The sequence below is a fragment of the Gallinula chloropus genome, assembly GCF_964237585.1.
Source record: "Gallinula chloropus genome assembly, chromosome: 17".
NCBI classification, from domain to species: Eukaryota; Metazoa; Chordata; class Aves; order Gruiformes; family Rallidae; genus Gallinula; species Gallinula chloropus.
Window position 1 is genome coordinate 12,438,757 of NC_140102.1, and position 7,601 is coordinate 12,446,357.

The following is a 7,601-nucleotide window of genomic DNA, read 5'->3' on the forward strand; positions in this document are numbered from 1 at the left end:
CTTCCCAGTCCAGCACAAGGGCAAATACACCAGGTGTTTTACTTGGGGTCATATGGCATCCCATACAACATTTCAAAAGGGGAGATTCCTGTATCTTAGTTATTACAACTCTATGATTCTACCTGGCGGGTACCAACAGGACAAGGGATGGAGCGATATGGTGAGGGGTGATGGTTTTAAACAAGAAATGGGTAGATTTAGGTTGGATATTAGGAAAAAAGTCTTCACTATAATTAGAACCACCACTTTAGGGTGGTGGATCACTGGCTCAGGTTGTTGGGGGCCCCATCCCTGGAGACATTCAAGGTCAGGCTTGATGGGGCTCCGAGTGACGTGACGTAGCGAAGGTGTCCCTGCTCACTGCAGGGGGTTGGGCTAGATGGGCTCTGAAGGTCCCTTCCAACCCAACGCAGTCTGTGATTCCATGATTCTTCTCACTCCTTTTGTGAAGACAGGAGTGATGACCTTGATGCTTTGAGGGAGGGAGGGAACATTCCCATCTTTTTGGGTGTGAGAGCAGAAGGAGGGGTGAGGCTAAGAGCTTCCTCCCCGAGCTGGCTGCTGTACTCAGAAGATGCAGGGGTAGGGGCACGTGATGCGGCGTCGGAGGGCTCTGCTTGTCGAACAGGTGGTCGTGGAGCTATAAAAGATGTTAAGGAGTTTGAAAGTGTTCAAGCTGCAGTTTCAAATCGACAACTTTCCAGCTCCAACCGGTCACTCCTCAGCCACCGCAGCTGACTTGAGAACATTTGGCTCAGGAAGCGGAACAACAGTTGGAAACAAATAGCGATTATTTTTTTCATGGCTTCCCAGGGAACACATCAGTTTGTTCGTTTTCCCCCTCCTTTTTGTGATTCCTGTGGATTTTTAAGGCACTGTAGATGCAGGATGTTGGGTTTAGCCAAGCTTGCTTACTGGCAGATGAAAATGAGCAAAGGCTGAGCACGCTGAGTTCACTCATCATAACCAATATGATGCTTCTCAGAACTTCCTTTGCCCTTGGTATCTTCACCGAGGAATCCTGCCTGCTGCCGTCAGCCCCCCTGCGTTGAAATCCCATTTTACCCATTTGAATGCTGTAAGAAGTGCTGTATAAACTAAACAGGAGCATCTGTGAAGTGGTTAGAGTTGTTGTTGATTGCCTTTTCCTTATTGCCTTCGGGGGATTTAAGCTTGAATTTGCTGGAAGTAGAATTTATGAGCCAGAACGCTCCATTTCTGATCCTTAAGCTGGGAAAAGAGCAGCGAATTGGACAGGTCCTTCTCTCGCCTCCGATGTCTCCGGCTTTTGATCTGGACCTCGCTGGGCTCTCCCTGTGTCTTTAGCGTGATTGCTGTCTGTGTGTTGGGAAGCTGGCTGGTTTTCACATGCCTGCTTTCTTTGCAGAGGGCTGTTAGGAGCAGCGTTGGGATTCCATCCATCTGCTCCCAGGGAGCTTGTGCACCTTGCTGCTCGATTGTCCTTTCGCCAGGGAGGGAGGGAGGGAGGGAGGGAGGGAGGGTGGCAGAGAAGGTGGGTGTGTGGATCCACCGCAGCTCTGTGTGGCTGGTGAGAGGTCCTGAGGGTGACAAGAGGATGGCTGCTGTGATTTGAGTCATAGTGCGGGGGTTTGAAGCTTGTATCCAGCACTGGCTTTATTGTCACAATCTGGTGGTGCCTGGTGCAAGAGGCTCTGCTTTTCCTGCTTCCTTGGGATGTATCTCCGTACAGGGATACCCCTCCGGTCCTGGGGGGCTGGACACCTTAGCTGCTCATTGTGCTTCCTATACCACTGCTGAGCACACGTGTGCGTGTACCTGTGACTCTGTGATGGTCTGTGGTGTATTCCCACTGCAGCTGCTTTCCTGAGAACACTTTCCCTCTTCCCAGTGGGTTTGGGAAGGGTTGTTGCACAGAGGTAACGTTGCTCAGTGAGGGGGTTCACTGGAACACACAGATCTGTGCCTGCTCACCGTTAGCTCAGGGGAGGAATCCCTGTGGCATTCGTGTGAAGGGATGAATCCCATATGCAGGAGCGCTGCCAGGTCCCCAGGGTCACACTGCGGGGGCCAGCTGGCTCTGGCACTCCCAGGGTAGCCTGCTGTGGGAGGAGGAAGGAAGGAATGCCATCCTCTGCAGCTTTTGCAGCCGCTGGCTGTAGGAGCAGGGCTCCAGAGAAATGGGTGGCCACGGTATTTCCGTGGTCTGTCCCTTCTTCCTGTGGCAGGTCACCCTGGCTGGAGAGGATCCGCACCGAGCGAGAGGCACAAAGGGCTGTGGTGTGATGGGTCTGGCTCGCCCTGGTCCCTGTGGTTAGGCAGGCAGCCTGCTCCAGGGGCACCTCAGGGAGGGGAAACGCTGCAGTTTGCTTCTCATGGCACAGGGAGGAGTGTGGTTTCTCCCGAGCACTGAGCGGTGCTGGAAGTACAGCTGAAGAGGGGAACGCCTGCCCTTCTCTCCGTGGCTCTGCCTTGCTACCTGCCAGTGCTATTGAATGTTCAGCTTTTCCCTAAGCGCTGGTGGGTGCAGACAAGTGACCACTCCAGCCCTGCCTGTGTTAAGTCAATGGTCACAAGCAGCTTGCCAACGGGAGTTTTGGCATCAGCGTTGTGGGGAGGGGACAGAGGCAAAGCCCCTTCCTTTCAAATCCAAGGCCAGTGGCAGGACCTTACGTCTAGTGCCTGCAAAAGGCAAGACTTCAAAACATGGAAAATTATTTACATGCTTGAGAGAGCATGCCCAGATCTGTATGGAATGAGGCTGCTCATGGAGGCTTTAAAGCTGTTGGAGGAGCAGCAAAAAGCCACACTGCAGACGTGCCAGTACTGGCCAACGTGATAGGAGCTGTGCTGTTATATCACAACCAAAGGAAGAGACCCTGGGAGTGGAAGAAGATCCCCTGGGAGAAAAATGTGGTCAGCAGTGTTAAAGGTGTTGGGAAGGACTTGGGAATTAGAAAGACGTGTTTGGTGCTGCTGACCTGTTAGGAATTCAAGGGTGATTGCAGGTCAGTAACACCATGGGAAAGCTGGAGAGATACTGCCTGTGCTCTGTGTGTGTTGAAAAGCCAGATGACCTGGTCATCCTCTGCTCTGTTCTTCCATCCCCACAGTAAACACAGGAGAGATTAACCAGCTCATTCCAAAGCTCAGCATCTCAAACATCCCAGGACTCTCTGGCTTTCTTGAGGCTGCAGCTGAGGCAGTCTGAGTGCTGCTGCAACAGTGAGTTCCTTGCAGCCCCAGGAGATCTTCTGCACCAGGTAGGACACTGCAGGCCAGCCAGAGCCAAACAAGGTTTCCAGGCAAGATGATGGGAAACCAGCAGTAACTCTTGTAATAATCTGAATTTGAAGGAGGGTTTTCACGTCAGCCAGAGTGGATTTATGAACAAGTGAGTGTCCTATGAGCCTGAAGTCACGCCTTGACAGACTTGGTGAGGTTACAAGAGTGACACTGTTCTGCAAAGGCACTTGTTCTAGAGCTCACGGGGCGTTTGGATTGAGAGAATGAACAATATGAATCAACACTGTGTAGCTAATGGCTCTGCAAACTGGATGATAGAGGGGTCTCAAAGTCCAGCTGGTTATTAGTGAATAGGTACATTATTAGCAGAGACTGTCACAGGGGTTAGACTTTGTCTCTCTGCCAGCTGCAGCCTTCAGGGCTTTGTCCATCCCAAATTCAGGGAGAACTGCCCCCAGCTGCTGAACTGAACCTTCCCAAAAGCACAGAAACCCAGAAATGTGCCTGAGTGGGACTTTCCAAGAGGTTCCCAGTCCGAGGATTGGGGAGCCAGCAGTTCTGGGAGTCAGTGCTCCAGGTGCCCTGGCAGATAGGAGGCAAGAATAACCCAATGTTACTGAAACCTGAGCAGGTGATGCTACTTGTGACGAGCAGGAAGTGTTGGGGGTCCTTCCCATGCTTTGCATTGCAGCAATCTGGCAGCTTTTCTCCACCTGGCTAAAAGCTCTTGGGGCATGGAAGCAATCAGGGTGTTCTCAGAGGAGGTGTTGGGGGTGCTGGAGGGAAGCTGAGGCCTCTTCATCATGATTTGGATGTTGGCACGGTGACGTGTGAGCTGTTAAACCTGTGGAGCTCTCAAGTGGGCTGGGAGAGAAACTGGAACGTGGTTTGGACGCTAGATGGAGACAAGAGAGTTAAGGATTGGGAGGAAAGCAAGAGCCCTGTTCCAGAGCAGCAGGTGGATGGATGAGTCAGGCCGGGTGGGGTGAGACGGCAGAGACTGCTGAGCTCAAAAGCAGGGCACACAATTCGTTAATGGAGTGTGGGGGAGAGGAAGCAGAGATTGGTATCTGGAAAACAAGTTGACAGTGGATTGTGTGGCTGAGGGTGGCCAGTTTACCCCCCCTGCCATCTTCAGGCTCCAAGGAATCAATGGGGGAAACTAGAGCCCATCACATCAGCCATGCTCTTCCCTGTCCCACAGTGGCCCAGGCTGTCAGGGGGTCAGAACTGGCACTTCCTTGCTGTTTGCCCCACAAGGACATTGTTGATTAAAACACAGATGGGTTGCTTGGGTTTCATACCACACTTCTCACTCCTATTTCCTGCTTTCCTGTCCTGTCCTCTTGTCCTACTGGAGGTGCACAGTCCAGCACAAGGGCAAAAGATGCTTTGCTGCTGTGGGCTGCGCTACCTGTAGGATGCTGCTGCTTGTGTGGGGCAAATGCCAAGTCTGAAGATGATCAGGGGGCTGGAGCACTGGGCCTGTGAAGACATGCTGAGAGAGTTGGGCTTGTTCAGCATGGAGAAGAGAAGGCTGCGGGGGGATCTTACAGCACCTTCCAGTCCCTGAAGGGGCCACAAGGAAGCTGGGGAGGGACTTTTTAGAAGGGCAGGGAGTGATAGGATGAGGGGGAATGGTTTCAATTGGACTGGGGTAGGTTTAGATTGGATATTGGGAAGAAATTCTTCACTTTGAGGGTGGTGAGGCCCTGGCACAGGTTGCCCAGGGAGGTGGTGGGCTGTTGCCCCCCTGGTGCTCAAGGACGGGTTGGATGGGGCCTTGAGCAGCCTGGGCTTGGGAGAGGTGTCCCTGCCCATGGCAGGAGGTAGGACTTGATCTGATGATGATCTTTGAGGTCCTTCCAGCCCTGACCAGTCTGTGATTCTGTGAATACAGCGAGATGGAGGAAACATTCAGCTGGTTCCCAGCCCCAGAGACGCCCTGTTCAGCATCATTGATGCTCAGCTCAGGCAAGAGTTGTGGATTCAGAGGCCTGAACTGCACCAGGACTCCTGCCTGTGCTGCTTTACTGGTCAGTTTTCTGTCTGCTCAGCACGGTGATAAATCACACTCTCACCTTTGACTCAACCCTGATGCCTTGTCTTGTATCTCAGCAAGTACCAGCCAGTCTGGAAACTGCTTGGCTTCCAGAATAAGCCGTGCCCAGCTCTAGGTGCTACAAACAGCTACGAGAGCTGGTTTGATGCGTGGGCAGTATTACGTTTCTTCTGCTCGCCTCCCTTGTTTCTCAGCAGGAGCCTTGGCCAGGCCCGGTCTGCCGCGGCGCCTTCCCGGGAGCTGGTGCCGGTTGATGTGCGACGCGACGCGCTGTTCGCTCCCAGCGTGGCAACCCCCGGCCCGCCGGGGCCATCGGCCTTCGCGGCCTCCCGGGCCGGGCTGCCCTTCCCCGGGGCCCGTCCATTCCCCTGCAGCCCCCCGAGGGGACCGCGGTGGGGCCCCGGGGGCAGCGGCGCCTCTGCCCGGCCCGCGTCCCGCCGTTGCTAAGCGACCGCTCTGACCTCGGGGTGGGGCCTCAATGCAGCCAATGGCGGCCCGTGTTTCTGCCCCGGAGAGCCCGCCCATTCTCTCACGCGGTTCGGCCTCGATGTGATTTGCCCACCGCGTCCTCGGGCCAATCAGCTTCCCCGCCCGGTTGGAGGGGCAGCGCCGCTGCTCAATGGTCAGGCGGAGGGAGGGGGGAGGAGGCGGGAATCATCCGTGTCCTCTCGCAGGAGCCGAGGCCGGCGGCGGGCGGGGCGGAGCGGGCGCAGAGCGTGGATTGGCGGGGCGGGAGCGAGGCTCAGCCTCTCCGGGAGAGGCCCGCGCCACAGCGGCCAATGGGAAGCGGCGGGGCCGGGCCGCGGGCGCCTGGGAGCGGTGTCGCGGCGGCCGCCGGTTCGGCCGGGCCAGGCCGGGTCGTGTCGTGTCGGGTCCGGGTGTCCCCGGGGCTGCCGGCGTGAGGGGCTGGCAGGGGGCGGGTTCGCCCGCGGTCCGCCCGAGGGCACCGCAGGACCCGGGGGGGGGCGAAGGGGGCCGGTTTGCGCGGGCCGGCGGGGCCGTGCGGGGTCTCGGCGGCGCCGGGGCAGCTCGCTCGCGGCGTTCCTGCCCGCCAGGCCGCGGGAGGGGCCCGGGCGCTGCCGCTCCGCCCGCCGCCCAGCCGCCAGCGTCCTGCGCGCCAGCCCGCGGAGCGCGGCGGGGCTCGGCCCGCGGCCTGTCCCCAGCAGCGCCTCGCTCGGCCCGCTGCCGGGGCGGACGTGGTGTCCGCCGGGACTTCTTCCCGCCCCCGCCGCGGCCTGCGCGGGAGGGCTCGGGGCAGCAGCGGCTGCGTGGCGGCCCCGGCTGCGGGGCAGCCCGGTAGCGGGGCCGGGCCCTGGCCCTGCCCTTTCCTCCGCCCTCTAGAGCAATCCCTGACAACAGCCGCAGCCCCGCCGCACGGGAGCCCCATGTGTGGGGGCGAAGCGGGCTCCTTGCCCCCGCTCGCCCCTCTCCACCCGCCGCCGGGGCGGTGTGGCGCGGCACGGGCCGGAGCCGCCTGTGGCGGCCGCACTGGGCATCGCGCCGCTCGGGATGCGTCACGCCTGCCCGGCGCTGAGCGCGGCCCGCAGCTCCCCAGGAAGCCCCTTCCTTCGCCTCTGTCGCACCGCGCGGGCCGGGACGCGCCGCCCGGGCCCGGGCCGGTGAATCCCGCCTGAGCGCTGCCGCCAGCCCCCAGCGCGGACCCGCGGCCTCCTCCGAACGCTGCTGCCGGGATGGGCGCGCGCGGTTTCCCCTCCTTGCGCCCGGAGAGCTGTCCCGATGGAAGACTTCCCGAGGAGCCTTTCTGACCCCAGCGTTTTCCCAGTGGAACTGGCAAAGGCGTTATTTAAAGTTCCCGGAGCCTCTGAAGGGACGGGATGGCCGTGAGCATGGATGACGACGTCCCCCTCATCCTCACCCTGGATGACAGCGGAAGCAGCACCTCGGCCCCTCTAGATGACCTGGATCGGGAGGAGCTGCCTAACGAAAGTAAGCTCGCGTTGTCGCTCTGTCCTGCCCGCTGCCGTGGCCTGGCTTGTTTCCCTCTCTGCGGGGGCGGCTTTTCCCTGGGCTTGCCGGGACCCGGAACTCCCAGAGCTGGCGGCCCGGCGGCTGCCTGAGAAAACCACATCAGGAAGCTGCTCATTGCGTTGCTTGTTTACTCTGGGCGCCGGGGACGGACGGGTCCCACCGATGCCGTCTCTTAACACAGCTTTTTTTGGGCGCTTTCCACATAAAACCCCTGCCCTCGCTGTCCTTATGCCTAACTCCCATTTCCTGCACAGACACCCAGAGCATCTCCTGCTCTTGGCACAGGCCCCCTGTGCTGTGCCACTGCCCTGAGCTCTCAGGTGCA